The 20194-nt window shown below is 35.7% G+C and overlaps 1 pseudogene; it reads left to right on the plus strand.

The window, feature by feature from the left end:
• The first annotated feature begins 10180 nt into the window (after positions 1–10180).
• On the plus strand, positions 10181–10534 carry LOC118198830 (uncharacterized; annotated as a pseudogene).
• The last annotated feature ends 9660 nt before the right edge of the window (positions 10535–20194 follow it).

A 20194-nucleotide genomic window follows, 5' to 3' on the forward strand; every position in this document is an offset into this window, starting at 1 on the left:
AATATATATATATATATATATATATATATATTGTGTAATATATGTACCTCATCTCAATACCTTAGTACCTTTTAGATTAAGACATACAGTGTGTCTTTTCTGTGCCTTCTCTATTGAATCTTCTACCATGTCATTTATACCTTCTCGAACGTCTCATGGAATGCTTTTCCATTATAGAGGGGCTGATAAGTAGCTCTGCGTTCTATTCTTTACCAAATTTCCAAGAAATGAGTTCGAAGAAACTCCATTCTGAAAAAATGTCCGCAGCTATTTAGAAGACGATACGATGATCAGAGTATATTACCATGAACATCAACAGCGTTGAAAAAGAATTTTTTGAAATGGGAACAGAAAGAACTGAAAGGTAAATGACTCCTGAAACATTACAATCGAACCTATTCTGGTATTAGACTAGACCTCAAAAAAAATTCTTTGGAAATAAAATGTATAACAGATTGTGTTTACTACTGATACATTACAGTTCAATTTATTCATAATTTCTAGCATAAGGAGGTTATCCAAAAGATCAACAGTATCGAAAAAGAATGTTTAAAAAAGACCTTTAGTGAGGAGTTTTTTCTATTATGGGGATCCATGTTGTATTGGATGCTCAACAGCACGCAGTGATTGAAAGTGAAACTCGAAATGTTTTTATAGGTAATGATGATTTCATTCTTTAAAAATTTGTAACATCTCTCAGAAAATTATCTTTGCAACTCCCTTTTACGTTAACACCTTAAGATTTCAAGGGAGTCATAAAATACATAATAACTACTGCCAAATTACAACGATTCGCTTTTACGTTAACACCGTAAGGTTTCCAAGGGAGTCATGAAATGCATAACTACTACCAACTTACAACGACCCCCTTTTACTTTAACACCATAAGGTTTCCAAATAAAATACATAATAAGTACCCCAAAGTTGTAACATCAACCGTGTGGAAAAGTATTCTTTGAAATGAAACAACTGAAACCATTTACAAAGATGATCTGAAGTGAAACTCGAAATGCTTATATAGCTAACGATGATGTGTTCATTCTTGACAAATTTTTAATATCTAATCGGCTGGAGAAATCACTCAAAGAATGTCTGAATCAGAATTTTTAAAAATCTTTTTGTTAATTTTAATGATGTCTCAGACGTCATCAAAATTAACTCTTTTCTTTTTTTCTTTTGAGACGTCATCTCCAAGAACTCATCATCTATTTTTAGAAGCATGAGTCATACAATGTTGTCTTAAGACGGAAAAAGAAAGAGTTCCTTTTCGATGTCCATGATGACTCATCATCTATTTTTAGAAATGTGTCGTCTCAAAGTGGAAAAAGGGAAGAGTTAATTTTAATGATATCTGAGTACATCATTAAAATTAACAAAAAGTTTTTTTTTTTTTTTTAAATTCTGATTCAGATATTCTCTGAGAGATTTCTCCAACCGATAAAACTTTCTACCATTTGTTTTAAGAATGAACTTGCCATCTCTTACCGATATAAACCTTCCGGGTTTTAGTTCAGATCAATGCGTGCTATTGAAGATGCAACACGACATGGTCTCTCCTCCAATCACGAAGAATTTCCGCATCATGAAGAAGAGATGTTCCAGCGATCTCAAAAAAGAATTCTTTGAAGTGAAAAACGAAACACTTGAAAATTTAAAAAGTATTACATTGCTTTTGTGACACTATAATAAATGATTTTTTTTCAATGGAAACATAGTGGGAAATTTTATAGGTGCATTACAACTTCTAAACCTCAAAGGTGTTATTTCAGTTGACAAGGAAAACAACTTTAATGTAAAACGATTTATACGGTCAAACCTATGAACGATTTCGGGTTTTGGAAAACATTTTTATAGATCCCTTACAACTTCTAAACCTCAACGGTGAAGTGAAAAGCAAAAACAGCTGGAATTTATAAAAGATTACATTCTAATGAATCCTATGAACTATTTGCTGGTATTGAAATCGTCACTGGAAAAGTCAGTCCCTTACAACTTCTAAAACATCAACGGTGTTGTTTAAATTAAAAAGCAAAACAGCTGAAATTTCTAAAAGATTACATTCTAATGAATCTTCTGAACATTTTTCTGGTATTGGAATCGTCACTGGAAGGTCAGTCCCTTACAACTTCTAAACTTCAACGGTGTTGTTTGAAGCAAAAATGAAAATAACTGAAATGTAAAAGATTATATGGACAAACATATGAACACTTCTCCGGTATTGGAAAGGTCAGTCCCTTACAAATTCTAAACATCAACGGTATTGTTTAAAGTGATAAGCAAAACAAATAAAATGTAAAAGATATACTGCATTACGATCCGAGTTAGATGTTTCTGATAAAGGGAGAATTGTTTCAAATTGTTCTCAAATCATGAAATTTACATATTAACTTAGTACATATTAACATTAAATTTAATATATGAATGATCTGCATGAATACATGTTTGTTTCTCGCCCTGTGAAAAAATGACGGTACCTAGAGTCATCAAATTTTGAATAACGTAATCCTCTACACGAACAGCAGCCGAATTTCAAATTTGTTTTAATCCATTTCATATTTTGTAAAACTTTAACGAGTTTTTGATTAGGAAACTCAACGAGTTCAAAGCGAGCAATGGCAACACTATACGGAAAATAACATTTTTATCTCCAGCGCGGAAATTCTAAATATATGCTGTTTTCAAATATTTTACCATACTGCTGTTGAATTGAATTTTGTGTGGTTTACGTGCGAAGAACATGATATTCAATAAACAGAGGTAACACACAAAGCGTTAAAAAACGTCCCTTTGAGCGTAATGTAAAATCTGAGTGCTTCCTGATTTTATTTATTTATTTTCATTACACTGAGAAAAGTTTATGCTCTGAATTTTATGAATTATTAAAATAAATAATTATCTTATGATGTTAATAATTAATGATCATATGATCAAATAAATGATCGTCTTCTAATGTTATAATTTTAAAAACCACTACCTAAAATTTCTCGTAAAATTAAATATATATATATATCAGATCTCGCTTAATTTTGCTTTATTTGTTTCAAAGCTTCATGTACTATCATTCTTATTTAATTTTACTTTATTTGTACTCAAAAGTAAGTTCATAAATTTTGTGTTTAGAGATTTTACTGTTTTACCAAAGTATACAAGAAAAGAATAAAAATACATTATAATAAATCCTATGAACGATTTTCTGGTTTTGGAATCCTAATGAGAATTTTATAGCTTAGCCAAAAATATTGCAATCAACATCACTGATGTCGAAAAGAATTCTCTGAAGTGAAAAAGAAAATGGTTGAAACTTAAAAGATCATACATTGAACTGCGGTGCTTAACCACCAGGGTGCCTGGTCGCCATAGCCCTACCCCTCATCGAATAACATGATAAAAGTTTCGAATTATGAGAAATATAACTGAATGTGCTAAATAATTAAATGAGTAAGAGTTTAAATTCATAATTGCTAATAGTTAAATACATATTTTTTCCCTTAAGTACCTAATTACTAATCCATACATAATTAACTATTTTTTTAACAACTATTTCACAGAAGAATACATGTACACACAAGAGAAACAAAATACGAAGTGCGACGCCTTAGTGCCACTAGTAAAAACAAAATGCAATCAGGAGGAAAAAAGAACAATATACAATAAAGAATCTGAGCAACAATTTGCATAACACATATACAAAATTACATATTACTAACATTTAGGATCGCCCTTGGGCGTTTTCTGAAATTGGGGTCCCTAGTATCATAACAATAGTTAACAACCACAGGATTGTTCAGATGTTCCTGTTTATCATAAAATGCCCTAGATAGGCGGCAATAAAAATCACAAAGATCCTCTATTCTTAACTCTTTACGAATAAACGTAAAAGATGTAGCAGTAGATCCTTCCACACCATTTACTTCTACTACAACTTAGCAGAGCCGTGACGTAGTGTAGCCAAAGAATCTCTAAGGAGAAGAAGTAAAGGTTCCCCGGGGCAAATGTGGCTCCGTCAGACCGAAGAGACACATTATGTATATCCCTGAAGCTTACTTTAAAGGGGCAAACCATTCCAAAGCTATCCACCCTCCGTACCTCACTGCGCATGTGCGAAATAACATCAGGAGGCAACAAAGCAGCATCAAAGAATGCAGCATGCCGTCGGCCATGTTAGCAATCTTTTACCACGTCGTTCGAAAACGTTCTTTGTTGTTGTAGTCAGAGGTACTTGGTTTTAGCTATGTGAAATTCTTTTAAAGACTTTTTAAATGTAATGCTGTAAGTGAAATGGTTTTGGCTATTGGGTGAAAACTTTGCTCTTGGTTTCCACAATGGTCATTCCAAATAATTGTCTAAACGTTTTCAGGGTAATTTGTTTTTAAAGTTGTTGTCGAATAATTTTAATGTATATCAGTGTTTTCAGTTTATTTAGGGGTGCCTTTAATTGTCTTTAAATATTTTTTTCTGTTTTAGTTATTGCAAATTTTGCTTTTAAAATTTCACTGTAAAATTTTAACTATGGATCCATAAAAATTTATTACGTTTTGTATGGCATGTGTTTTCCCCCCTTTTTAAGTTTACAGAAGAAAAGAATTAAGAAATTTATTTCATTTAAATTTTGTCTTCGTACGGCTCGCTGTTTAAATTGAAAGTAAAAACTAGACAGGATTTCTATAATTCGCCCCAAAATTCCAACTAACATATTTTGCTCATAAAACTCCAGAAATGTATGAAAATGAAACATTTTGAGTTATTTCAAAGTAAAAAATTTACTATCTCCTCGAACTGCGCTGTTTAAATTTCACCCTGCGCTGGTGTTTCACTGCATAGCCGTGGCTCTTCGGTACAGCGGCGCAGAGGCGAAACAGGTTTACATTGTATCTATGGAAGCTTTCATTCTTCTCCTTAGAGATTCTTTGGTGTAGCTCAGCTTGAAAAGCTACAGACGAGAGTTGGAAGTGCTGGAGATGAGACGCGTTCCAGAGAAGCGGATATTCTGAGATAGAATAGAAGTGGAAAGACGGTCCGCAAGTCCATTAAGATGTTTCTCCGTAGTAGCCGAGCCCTTGGATTATTTAATGTGGACTGAGCATTAGTCATAGCCATATGATTGAAGTATAATTGTTGGACCTGCTTTCACCATGAGATTACCAGTAAAATTATTAACATTTTTTTTATCTTTTGTTTCCTTTATTTCATATTATATAATAGAGCAGTAATTATGCTTAAAAGGTGCTTTACTGTGTTTTTTGAAAGTGAACACTACAAAGATTACACTACTACCGATACCATTTATAGTCTTTCCTGAGAAGTTACCATTTCTTAAAGAATGAACTCATCTTTATCTACGTATGTAAACCCTTCGAGTTCCACTTCAGATCACTACGGAATGTTGTTGAAGATTCAATACAACATGGTCCTCCAAACTGAATAAAAGCTTCCCCATAATGGGGAAAGAATAATGGATCTCCGGACTTTTTTTCCCCCCAAGCTCTAAAAATATTTTTTTTCCCAACTATAAAAAAAATATTTCTTCCTTTACACGTTTGTATTTTACCCAATGTTATGATGATATATAGATTGTTCATGACAAGTTTGAAGACAGAGTTTATTAGAAAAGTTGAACCGTGCTGAATTCCATTTCTAAGTGGTTTTTAATAGTGAGGAAGATCAATACGGAAAACACTTCATTGGAATTTGTAATGAAGACACTGTAACTACTAATAGCCAAAGATATTCACAATATCTAGCAAACTCATTCAAACTCCAGATTCCTACTCTATTGACGTATCGAGAGCAATTTTTTCGAAACTTGTCGTAACGCATTCAAGTACGGAAGTATGAAAAAGGAGACGCATTTAAGCTGATAGAGAGACTTTTTTAATCAAAACATATAGTTTTAACCAAGATTCATTTGAGCTATCATTTTGTTTTTCCTAACCAAGATTGATTTGAGCTACCCTTTTGTTTCTAACTGAAAAAAAATGTATTTTCGGAATGGGTACCGGTGTTCGAATACTTTGGTGACCGACTGTACGTGTTTCTAAGCTGTTCCATGCATGTTTTTTCCAGCAAGAATGTGTTAAATTTATAATGCAATACCTCTCCATTCTTAAACTTTTGTTTTAAAGTAATAAAGATGATATCTGTAATTTACTATATACAGAAAATTATTAAGAAATAGTTCGAAATCTAAATGCATATGTATAGCATTAAAGGCCTTTAAAAATTGTTGGTATTCATATAGTGATGGACTGTCGCCAATAGCGTGATAAACTGTATGAACTGAAAACACTGCAAAAGAGTTAACTGTGAATACCACTACTTGCGTGAACTTCATCAAAACGGGATCCTGAGCCTAGACTACTGCAGAAGCTCCGACATGACTGCGATCTACTCAACAAACCACTAGGCAAGCCTGTGTTCGAGAAACTTCGAGAATCGCTGCAAATGGCGATCCTGCCCATCAAGTAGGAATATTGGTATGCATATAGTGATGGACTGTCGCCAATAGCGTGATAAACTGTATGAAGTGGAAACGCTGTAAAAGAATTAACCGTGTAACTCGCTTATCCTTTACACTAACTTTCCTCACTCTTTCAGGAAAGGACAGTGATATGACACTCTTTATAATATAACCCCTTTTTCAATATGTATTTGGAATACTAACGAATTTTTATCGATTTTCATGTATTAATAAAGAATGTGTTTTGTGATTTTACAATTTCCTCTACACCTATTTTTGGATTACTTGTTAATTAGGTATGATCTCGCTTGATGCTGCGCTGGATACAAGGTAAGAAGAATCATTTTGCTCTCTATTTTATTAATTTGTTGTGAAATTTCGAGGCTATAAAATGTTTCACAACAAAAGATTATGAGACTGATGAAAAGATCATAGCTTAATTAAATAATAATAATAATAATAATAATAAAAGACTGTAAAAGCTAAACTGTAGTTTCATATGAAAACCGAAAATTAAATTTTTCGACTATACAAAAATGTTGAATTCAAGTCAAATACAAATTGCAAAACTGAATTCCAGCAATTACTCAACATGGTAATTTAAAATGCAAATGCTACTAATAAAGGAGGATCTCTACGATGTAATCGCAGATGTACCTCAAAGCCCCATTACAGAACAATGGAGTAAGCGGGATCGGCAATGTCGCGCGATGATAAACTTATTTATCGAAGACAGCCAAGTAATTCACATTAAACATGAAACTACTGCTAAAGCCACCTGGGAAAAACTCAGGCAGGTACATGAAAGCTCTAATCTTTCAAGTAAACTATTTCTTTTGCGAAAGCTTTACAGTTTGAAGCTTAAAGTAGACGGAAGTATGCAAACACATATAAATAAATTACTGGAGTTAGTCGATAAACTCAAATCAATAGGTGAGAACATGAAAGACGAACACGTTTCGGCACTTTTGCTTTGTTCAATGCCTAGTTTTTATGATACGCTCCTTACGGCTCTTGAAGCCAGAGCAGAATCGGAACTGAATCCAGAATTCTTAAAAGGGAAATTAATGATGAATTTAACAAGAGAATTGAAAATAATTCATCAGATTCAAAGGCATTTAAAGCCTCATTTCAAAACAAGACAAAGAGAGAAAAGTTTTCTCATATTGTCATAACAATAACCACTTTAGATCAGAGTGTTATCATCTGAAATCGAAATACAAAAATAAACCGCGCCAAAACTCAAAGAAAACATACGCGGATTCTAAAACACGCCAAGCAAATAATGTGACTAACCTTGCGATGAATCAACAACAAACAAAAATTAAAACACCGGAAATCGAATCCAGATGTGACAGCGTCACTCTGTCTACTAACTACACCGTACATCAATCATCCGAGAGTTTTATTTTCAACAGCGGAGCAAGTAATCACCTGGTAAATAATAAGAAATATTTCACGGAATGTAAACCCATAAATCCGTCAGATATTGTAACTGCGAAAGGGCAATGTATTAAATCAACGGCGATAGCAACTGTCCGTTTTAAAACATTAAATGCTAAACAAAAAAGAACTGAAGTTCTCTTATCGGAAATTTTATACGTTCCTGAATCAGAAACGAATTTAATCTCAGTTAAGAAAATAACGGAAAAAGGACTTTCGGTTCTGTTTAAAGGAAATAAATGAATTATCATGAAGGGAGATCAGATTATTCTAGAATGTCATGCAATTAACAATCTTTACCAAATTAAACCAATAGACAGGAATAATAAACCATCAGCTCATGTAGCATTTCAGTGCAAAAATGAGAACTGTGTTTAACTTTCGCATAGACGCCTTGGTCACAGGAACAATGACGCAATCAAGCAACTTGTAAACAAAGAACTCGCTGAAGGAATTAAACTAGATAATTGTAAACATGATACCAAATGCATTCAGTGCATAAAATGTAATTTAACTGATTTTCCGTATCCCAAAGAATCGAAATTCAAAGCATCTAAACCGCTAGAACTCGTTCACACTGATATTTTACGACCAGTACAAACACCGTCTGTCAGTGAATACCTATACTTCGTAACTTTTATTGATGATTACAGACAGCAGGTTCACAATGATTTATCTAATGAAAAAGAAAAATGAAGTAATTTCTAAACTAAAACAATTTATTGCTCTTACAAACAATAAATTCGGGAGAAAGGTAGAAAGGCTAAGAAGTGATAACGGTGGTGAGTACACAAGTATGGAACTTGAAGAATATCTTATAAAACATGGTATAAATCACCAGCTTACTGTACCGTATTGTCCAGCACAAAATGGGGTCAGTGAACGCAAAAATATGTCTTTGATGGAGATGACAAGATGTCTTTTAGCTGACTCAGGTCAACTTCACAGATACTGGGCAGAAGCAGTGCTGACTGCAAATTATTTACAGAATCGTATGCCTACAAAACCAAATGCAAAAACTCCATACAAATTATGGAATAACAAGAAACGCAACCTCTCTCATCTGAGGACTTTCGGGTGCAAGGCTTTTGCTTACATCCATAAATCTAAAAGAGGTAAACTGGATGATACTGCTATAGAAGGAATACTCGTCGGCTACGATAGCAGAAGTAAAGGCTATAGAATTTTAATTCCTGGAGACAAAATTATAATAAGTCGATCTGTACGATTTATTGAAGACACTGGAACTGACGAGCCTGTAAGCATCTATTTAAACCAGGATGAAGAAAATTCTAAGGAAGAAAGCTCAGAACGGGAAGAAATCAAAATAGAACGACCCGAAGAGGAAGAAATATCAGAACACGAAGAAGAACCTTTGAAACTCAGAAGATCGAACAGACTCACAAAAGGTAAACCTCCTGATCGCTACGGATTCCAAGCCAATTATCCAATCTCCCTCGAACCCAAAACCTGGAAGGAAATTCAAAGTTTGGAAGAAAATGAAAAAAGAAAATGGCTAACAGCTGTTAGAGAAGAAATTAATTCACTAGAAGGAAACAACACTTGGGAATTAGTTGATTTACCAAAAGGAAGAAAACCAATAGAATGCTAATGGTCTTTCAAGACAAAGCTCAATGCAGAAGGAAAAATTGAAAGATACAAAGCCAGATTAGTCGCAAAAGGATTTAGCCAGAAGTTTGGATCTGACTATGATGAAACCTTTGCTCCTGTAGTAAAATACACAACGCTACGAGCTTTCCTATGTGCAGCTTCGTATAAAAATGTCTGTCAGACATATCGATGTCAAAACAGCTTTCCTTCATGGAGAACTAGAAGAAGAAATTTACATGACTCAACCCGAAGGATACTCAAAAGCTGGAAATGAAAATAAAGTTTGCAAACTGAAGAAATCTATATATGGTTTAAAACAAGCCGCTAGAGCTTGGAATCTGAAAATTGGAAAAATACTTCTAAACATGTCATTTAAACAAAGTAAAGCAGACCCATGCTTGTTTTCAAAAACGTCAATGGAAAATTCACGCATATAATATTATATGTAGATGATATGCTTATAGGAAGTGAAAGAGAAGAAGATGTAATGGAAAATATCCAACAATTTAACGCTAAATTCGAAATCGAAAACCTAGGAGAAGTCACCTACTACCTCGGCATAAACATTGAAAGATTTAAGGATGGAACTTTACCATAAACCAAAAGAATAAAATCGAAGAAATAGTTCAAAAGTTTGGACTTCAGAACAAAAAACCAAAATATACGCCAATGGAAACAAATTACTGCAAACTAGAAGCTGAAGATGATCTTTTAGAGGATAATACAGAATATAGGCAAGCAGTAGGGGCATTATTATATATTGCAACCATCAGCAGACCAGATATAGCATGTGCAGTCAATCTACTGAGTCGAAGAAATGAAAAACCTCGGAACACAGATTGGAATGCTGTCAAGAAAGTCATTCGATACTTGCATACAACTAAAGACTTTAAGTTGGTCTTTAACAGAATTCAAGAACCTGTACTAACTGTATATTCGGATGCAGATTGGGCAAATGACAGAACAACAAGAAAATCCATTAGCGGATACATATTCAAACTAGGAAATAACTGCATTTCATAGAGCAGCAAAAGGCGAAAATGCATTGCACTATCTTCAACTGAAGCAGAATATATTGCAGCAGCTAATACAGCACAAGAAGCACAATGGCTGTTAAATTTGCTTAAAGATCTAGGACTAAAACAAAATCTGCCGAATACTCTCTATGAAGACAACAAGTCATGCATCAAACTATCACAAACGGAGAAAAATGGCTCCAGTACAAAACGTATAGACGTGAAATACCACTACTTGCGTGAACTTCATCAAAACGGGATCCTGAGCCTAGACTACTGCAGAAGCTCCGACATGACTGCGATCTACTCAACAAACCACTAGGCAAGCCTGTGTTCGAGAAACTTCGAGAATCGCTGCAAATGGCGATCCTGCCCATCAAGTAGGAATATTGGTATGCATATAGTGATGGACTGTCGCCAATAGCGTGATAAACTGTATGAAGTGGAAACGCTGTAAAAGAATTAACCGTGTAACTCGCTTATCCTTTACACTTACTTTTCTCACTCTTTCAGGAAAGGACAATGATATGACACTCTCTATAATATAACCCCTTTTTCAATATGTATTTGGAATACTAACGAATTTTTATCGATTTTCGTGTATTAATAAAGAATGTGTTTTGTGATTTTACAATTTCCGTCTACACCTATTTTTGGATTACAAGTTAATTAGGTATGATCTCGCTTGATGCTGCCCTGGATACAAGGTAAGAAGAATCATTTTGCTCTCTATTTTATTAATTTGTTGTGAAATTTCGAGGCTATAAAATGTTTTACAACAAAAATGATATTTCTGCCTATTCCAAGGATTTTTTAGATTTCATTATCTTTTGAGTGCACTTTCCTTACTCGCAATTTATCACAATTTATTAAATAATCATTTCGTATACAACTATTTAAGTTGTAAGGTATTTCTCCCGCTTTCTTAGAGACCCTTCATGGTGTAGTGGTCTGCACCCTGGACGCGTATTCCCGAGGTCCGTGGTTCGATTCCCGGCGATGGAGCTGCTCATTTTTCATCTGTCTTGCTTTCAATCAACCTAATATCTCTACAAAGTGATAGGAAAGTTTTATTTTAGGGCTATGATGTCATATATGGCCCGTGATACATGTAGTCTCCAAATGTAGCGATATTTTATTTTGGGTGGTTTAGTTGAGATTTTTGAGAGATTTTGTTTGTATGGCAACCCTTTTTACGTGGAAACTTTTGTAAGGAGTGTGGTTGTATTTCGTCGTGGTGGTTGTTTGGTTACATGTTGAAGAATGGCGTATAGTTTCATGAAAAAAGTTTTGGAGAGATATCAACCTCGTGTATTAGAGTGTATTCCAGATAGATTTAGTTAGACAAGATACATTCTATAACAAAAAAAAAAAAAAAAAAAAAAAAAAAAAAAAGTCGACGCACAAAGAAGAAATCCTCCGATTGCTTTGAAATTTCGTATGCATAAATGTTTTGACAAAATATGCAAATGATTAAAATTTGGTGTCCAAAGAATGAATAATGCGATTTCCAGCGCACTGGAACTGCGCATCCAGCAGATGTATATAAGGGCCTGTTCTTGAACTGTTGTTAAACCTTGCAAAGAAGATTTTTGTATCTGATATAGCAGGCTTTGTGGACTGTGTTTGTATATAGTGTATTATATTCTGTATGCGACAGCTCTACGACGTAGTAAATAAGACAAACAATTGGAAACTTTCCATAACCGGTTCGAGTCACGATAGAATTGTTTACTCACGTATACCTGTATAAAATTGTTTCTCTTTTTGCAACTTATTTTATGCTCTTCACTATATTTATACCAAATACAATTTGTCTCAAGAAACTATCTCAAAGAAAATGTACTTCTTCAAAGTTATGCCATTGCTTTATCCCAAGGCATCAGATGGCGCCACATGAACATCACTCCAAAGATATTCATTACTGAAGATTTTACGCAAGTCAACGCATGGCGTCGTACTTATATCTCATAAGTACGACGCCATGTGTTGACCAAACCCAGTGCTTTTAAGACTTTCAGCTTGTTCGGATTTTTTTTCTCATATTTATGCCATTATGAACTTAAGAAATATAGACTGATCAAGGCCTCAACAGGCCGCGTGCCTTTTACGCGAAGGATGATCTGTGATCTGTGACTGTTGTTAAAAGCTCAAGGATCGGTACTTGCACCGACTTTTTTTAATTTGTACATAAATGATCTCCCAGAACCACTTTTGTGTAAAACAGCCAAATATGCTGACGATACCATTATTATGTCACCTTCACGCAAACCATAGAAACATGCCATAGAAAATTTACATTTTAGAATTAACTACATAAATCTCTGGTGTAAATTATGGAAATTCAAAATAACACCAGCAAGAGCAATATCGTCCTATTTAGAAGGTACAAATCAGCCAGTTAATATTAATATTACAATATTGTTGCGTTATTTTCTTTTCTGACACTAGTTGTTGCATTATTTTCGTCCTTCACGTTCGTAAGGGGTTTTTGTGGATTTGCAGTGAAAAACGATGACACTTGTTGGAGTATCGAAACAAACTTTATTTGCCAGTATTGTCAGGACAGCTCCAAAACACGTTTTACAGTCGTCGACGAACTGCGAGACAGATTCCTGCAAAGCACCAGACTCTGCTTTGCGGAGTACAGCTTCCGACCCTACTTAGTCGTTCTCGGAACTCCACGTACTCTCGAGACTCTCCACGCTACAACTCGCGATGCATTCGACGACACACAAGCACAACTCCCGACTCTTCGATTCAGTCGTTTCCGGAGCTCAACACGCTCTTTCGACGATGCATTAACCGCGATACACTAACAGACTCCTTCGGTGCACTCGACGACCCACTCGGCACTCGCTGCCCGGCTGTCGACTCGATCGACTCCGCAGGGATTGACTCGCTAGACGAGACACCAACTCGATACTAACTCGCACTCTAGACGAGGCACACACAATCGATGAGAGACACACACTGACTGACTGCGAATCAGCAGGGTATATATAGTTTTCGGGCTGTGTTCGAGAACATTCTGGGCTAAACCGGCAAGAATTCGTTCCAGAAGGTTCTCCATCCGTCCACGGCATATCGCCAATTTCGCGATTTATCGCCAAATGTGGCAACCCTGTTTTCTCTCCCCATTTTATGGCAACCCTAAAACTGCTTTGTGGGGAAGCCATCTTACCGTGCCTGTACATTTCGTAACAATATATAACTCCCCACTTCCAGTTGTCAGTTCAACAAAATATCTAAAATCTTTCAAAACGCGCTATATTTATATTTAAAAAATATAAACTCTTGTGTATCTTTGGAAATTTTGAATAATAAAGTGTAATTTTTTGTAGGTATACTTAGGGGTAAAACTTTTATAGATTATAATTCAAAATTGTTTTTGGAAAATTTATGAAATTATTTTAAAATACAAACTTAAAATGAATCATAAAAAATGGGTGAATTTTATTTGAAATGAACCTGAATTTCGAAATGTGAAAGAAAGAATCATATAAGTTTAATTAAAAAAAAAAGAGAGAGAGAGAGATTGATGAATATATACCAAACTCAATTAACATTAAGGAGTTAAAATTTTGAGAGCTAGTTTTTTAAAAACTACTTGTACGATTTTAACAAAACTGGCTAGTTTGGCGTAATTTGAGTCGTAGAATGGAAATACGGAAAAAAAATTAGTATGTTATTTCATGAAAAGTCCGATTTTGTGTCAATATACCTGAACAATGTTATATATAAATCCAATACATATCATAAGTTGCGCTTTCGAGACATGAAAAACGCAAGTTGAATTTTATCAATCGGCCCAGTAGAATGGGAGATATAAACTGTCCCCCCCTTTTTTTTCCGCAGGGTACCTTACTTCAACCGATATTATTACTCTCAACGCATTTTTATTATTTTAGTGTTAGCGCATTTATACTTGGCAAATAATTTTCAACTCCTTATTGTAAGAATACAGTTTCTTGATGTATAATCTACTTCATCTATGTTTATTAAGTTCCAATTTTATTTTGCATTTGCCTTATAGCAAATAACATTTTCATGTTTGCTTAACTTAGAAGTTGCGGAAAAGCGCTTATTCTTCTATATCCAGCCAAAGGCCTCAGAGCACAGCGCCAACTAGAAGTCAAAACTCCTGCGGTTGATGCCTCAATCATCACCGATATCCGATGTCTGACTGTTGTTAAAAATTTCTGTTGCATTTCGATTTAGATGCCTTTCAACGGCTGAGAAAAATGCTTCGCCGCAGAATTCGAGCTCATTACGAGCAACTGTCAGAGTTTGAACGAGGTCGGGTCATTGGATTGAAAGAGGCTGGTTGAGCAAATTGAAGAATCTCTCGTCATATGAGTCGAAGCAATGAGGCGATTAGAAGATGCTGACAAGTTCATGGCCAACTACATGGCAAGTTCAGGGAGACAATGGCAGATTTCAGCGTCATGGTAGTAGTGGTCGACCTAGGGCCACAACAGATCGGGAGTACAGAGTGATTGTCAGATCAGCTGTCACAGGGCTTGATTCATCGCTATCAATCATCAGACCTGTGACCCGCACATGAGTGTTCACTACGACCATTCACAGACAGCTGGTAGAGCGAAATTTATGCTCGTACTGACCGTTACGCCACCTGCCACTCACGCCTACAGACTGTCGAGCTAGATTATAGTGGTGCTTGGCTCGATCAGGTTGGAATGATGCTGACCGGGGACATATAGCCTTTAGCGACGAATCCAGCTTTCAGCTGTGTCCTGACGATCATCGAAGACGTGTCTGAAGACGCCCAGAGTAACGTGTCGACCCTGCTTTCAGTATTGCACGCCACACAGACCCTCAACCAGGAGTTATGGTCTATGGTGCCATTTCCCTTGATAGCCGGACCCCCTCTGGTCGTCATTAGAGGGCACACTGACACCGCAGCGGTACGTCGACGACATTTTGAGACCTGTTTTGCTACCGTTCCTTTTGCACTACCCTGACCTTATTTTTAACAAGATAATGGCAGACCACATACGGCACGTGTTGCTATGAACTGTCTTACAGCTTGTCCAACACTTCATTGACCAGCCAGATCGCCAGATCTCTCTCCCATTGAGCATCTTTGGGATATGATGGGAAGGCGCCTGCATGTACCAGGAAATATTGATGACCTAGACCGACAATTGGAGCAAATTTAGCAAAAAATACCTCAGGAGACCATTCGGAGGCTTTATCAGTCTATGCCGCACCGTGAGGCAGCTTGCATCCAGGCTACAGGTGAATAAACATCTTATCGACCTCGTTATTTTGTAACTATGCAACTCTGAAATAAATCATTCATTTTTCTGAAATTTTAATTATTTTCTATTCTGTACATAATCTTCATATCCACCAATTTTTGTCTCCGTCGAACAACTCCTTCTTGGTGGTTTGATTTTTTTTTTTTTTTTTTTTTTTTTTGTTAGAGAGTGTATGTTGTTGGAGTTATTAATAAAGCATTTGTTCATGGATGCCTTCGTGCTGAGAGAAGTGTATTTTTAAACTTTTCATGGGATACAGGATTTTTTAAGTTGACATGTGAGAAGTGCGGTTCGGATATGAAGAAAAATTGTGTTTCTGATGGATTTGTGTGGATTTACAAAAAAAAAAAAAAAAAAAAAAGCTTGAGGGTTAAAAATGTGGTTCTGAACAAAATTTGAGGTTTAGATCCTGTTTTTCCTGCAGTAAGATGAATTTAGAGGACATTTTTATTGTAGCGTTTGAAATTTTGAATTGTAGAAAGACGTCTGACATAGCTAAATCGTGGCATTTTGGTTCTCATGCTTTGGGTGATTGGCTAATTTTATTAATGAAAGTACATTGGATTATATACGTGATATGTTTTTTCTTACAATTTCTTGTTTGAAATTAATATTTTTATTTTTGGGGAACTATTTTGAATGGTATGTGAATTAACTTTTTCATTATTTTCATTTTGAAGAGTGTTATTTTAATTGTTGCGTTTCTTTGATTTTGAGTTGCTACATTTTTTAAATTTTTAATTTATTTGTGTTAAAATTGTTCGGAATTTAATTCTGTGATTTTAATTTAAATTTGATGTCAAACATTTTTGCTATTCTAACCACCTTGGGCAGCTAAAACTCTCTAGGAACTGAAGAAATTCAAGCAATTAGGATAAGCTACCGCTGCAGATTGGAGAACAATTTTTTTATGCCAACAATTAGAGGGTTTGCTTTTAATTTCCGTTATGTATCTCATTTCGTAGCTTTAACTTTTATCTTTAGAAAGCCAACGGAGTTACTACAGGGTGATCAGCGAATAAGCCCTGATTTCAAAATTAAATATCTATACAACAAACATCGATAGAATTGTGTGGTAAACTGTACATTTATTAGCAAAACTAAAAATAGTATACAGAAGTTTAGAAAATTTAGTTACGAAAATCGTTAGCAGATGGCGCTCTGTACTGGAAACTCTTTCTCTGAAAGGAGGAAAAAAAATTAGTTAAAAAAATAAAGTGACGCAGCCTTTGCAATCAAAATACAATTTTTTTCAAAATGTTCAGCGTTCGAAACAATGAGGTGGCGTAAACGAACAATGAAATTTGACATCACGTCTTGCAATGTCTCGACGGAAATGGAATCATATGCAACACCAATCAACGATTTAAGCTCATCTAGAGTAGCAGAATTGTTTCGATAGACAGCGTCTTTCAATGCGCCCCACAGAAAGAAGTCATAATGACTCAGTTCGGGAGAATATGGAGGCCAAGCTATTCCTGTGTCAGTAAATTGAGGATAATCTAACGCAATTACTCTATTCCTAAAGTATTCATGAAGAAAGTGAAGAACTTTATTTGTTCGATGTGGTGGAGCTCTATCTTGCAGGAACCAGTCGATCCTCCAACGCTAGTTGAATGCTGACAAATCGTTCCAAAATTGTAACGTAACGTTCAGTAGTTATCGTTTCTCGTACGAAAAAGGGTCTGATAATGCTCTAGCGCATATCGAAGTCCATGCCATAACTTTAGGCGAATGCAGTGCTTTTTCTTCACACATAAAGGGGGTGTATTTAATTATGGCAAAGCACACTAGGGCTATCTGCCTAAGAGGACGGATGCCTTCGTGGAGGACTTTCTAAGGAAAACTGGCTCGTATACACTTTTTTTTTTCTTCTTCTTCATAGAAATGTGGAGTTTCGGTACCTCAAAATCTCCAGTTTTGCTTATTAACGATTCCATTAAATGAAAATGTGCCTCATCTGTGAACCAGATGCAGCTCACATCAAATCTGTCGTTGTCGATCATTGTTGAATCTGATTCGTAAAGTCAACCCTTTGTTGCACAGCTTTCATGGGTATGGCCTGATGACTTTGGATTTTGTATGGAAACAGACGTAGGCTATTTTTAAATATTTTTTGTGTGCTCGTGGACTTCAAACCTGTCTCTGATGCAATAAGTCGGTTGCTTTTCCTAGGATTTTGCTGAACAAATCCAGAAACTTTGGCTGCATTTTCAGGGGTGACTATAGTTTGCTTAGGCCCATCACTTCCTTTTCGATCATTAGTCACGCTGCCAGTTCATTCGAATTTCGCGAAGAGCATGCGAATGGTTTTCGCATCGGGTCCAACTAGAACATTGAATCCGTTTTGAAAACTGCGACGTGTTGCCGTAAGAAAGTGTTCTAATCGGTGAAATTCCAGAACCAAAATACACTTTGTTTAATGGAATACATTATTTCACATTCTACGCTAGCCTCTTTTCACTAGCCAATAGTTGTACTGATCACTTTCGACTTCGAAGCATATTTTAAAGGCTATTGACAGGTCATTGCGATTAGAGCACCATCTGTTAACGATTTTCATAAGTACATTTAATAAACTTTTGTACACCATTTTTACAGTTTTGCTAATAAACGTACAGTTTACCGCATAATTCTATCGATCTTTGTTGTAGAGATATTTCATTTTGAAATCAGGGCTTATTCGCTGATCACCCTGTATGAAAAATTCGAAGGATTTTCGTATGAAAAGTATAATAAAATGTTATGCCCACCCAAAAAGTATACTAGGGAATCATCTGCGTCTTTTTTACTGTGTTGTATCTCGAAAACCAAAAATTATTTGCTGTGTAGAAAATTTCGCTTCGTATTATGGTAATGAAAGTTACACAGAGCGTTTATGTTTTGATCACCAGGTAACAAATACATATGGAAAAATCTTTCTCAAGGTTTCCTGTGCAGAAGATACAATAGATTTCGCGTCGCCGATTGTCGTCTCAAAGTGGGCGGAGTTCATGGTGTGTCGTGTGTGAGTGGACATTCATTCCCGGAGAAGACGTACGTTGACTTGTGATCCTTGGAGACTGCTCGTCTTGACTACCGGTAAGAGACTTTTATTTTGACCCGAGTGTTTTACCATATTACTTAGTGGGTTCGGTGACTAGCTGTTCGGCATGGCGGAAGGAGAACCCGGATCGCTTTATGCATTATTCGCGCAGTTTTACGCACTAAAAGAAGATGTTCTTCAAGATAAACTTCAAGAACTAAAGGAATCGACAGGTATTACCGAGGAACAGGAAAAATGTCTTTGCTCTATGCGAGCCGAATTGGAAGCGAAACATTATATGATATATCGCAAAGATGGTGTAGAAGTTCTAAATCAGGCATTTTCTAATACTAACAATAGGCAAAATTCACAAAAATTAGACAACGGTTGGCAGAATGCACCCGTTTCAAAACGCGGTAGGAAACTTAGCAGTTCGAACGAGGAAACGTATCACCCGCTAAAATCTGCAAATCAATTCAATTCCTTACAAGAGGTAAATTTAGATGGCAACAGAATGGAAGAGGACAATGTCCTGGAAGAAGATAAGGTTACCCCTAACCCAAATCCCTTCATTCAACCCAGACAGTATGCTGGGAAAATCCCCCGCTAGTTATCACTAAGACCATTAACTAGAAGGATTTTAGGAAAGAATTAAAAGATAACTTAAAAATTGAAAAATTTGAATGCAAAAAAAGAAGGCGAAAATATGGTTCTTAAACTAAGCTCCGCCGAAGATTATAAAAAGGTGCAGGATAAATTAGAAAAGGAGGAAATTCCGTATCACACCTTTTTGTTAAACTCAGATAAATGTAACAAATTAGTCATAAAAGGACTCACCACGGATTACCAGGCTGACGAAATTAAAGAAGAGTTAGAAGCTCAAAAAAAAATACCGATAATTAAAGTCAAACCCATCACTAGAATGAGAGACAGTATTGCTACACAGCTGCCGGTTTTTATGTTGAAACCCCCCGTAATGACGAGGGTAAGAAAATATGGCAAGTTAAATACTTATGTGATATGAAGGTTACTATAAAATCTTACAAAGGTAGGCCCGGACCAACGCAATGTTTTAATTGCCAAAGGTACGGGCATACCCAGAAGGCATGTCACAACGAACCGCGATGTGTACGCTGTACTGAATCGCATAAATCTTTCGAATGCCCATATAAAAATAAAAAAAGAACATGCAGCCCAGTGTGTCCTTTGTAACGGTTCGCACGCAGCGTGTAGTCTTGATTGCCCTAAGAGGCCTGGAAATATGGAACATTCTACCAAACACTTTGAAAATAAGAAAATCATACCCAGCGCCATGACTGAAAAAGCGAAAAATTATACTCGCTCAACTGAGAGCCAA

The sequence above is a fragment of the Stegodyphus dumicola genome, chromosome 5 (genome assembly GCF_044657685.1).
Source record: "Stegodyphus dumicola isolate Sdum_Otavi_A_Nest chromosome 5, ASM4465768v1".
NCBI lineage: Eukaryota > Metazoa > Arthropoda > Arachnida > Araneae > Eresidae > Stegodyphus > Stegodyphus dumicola.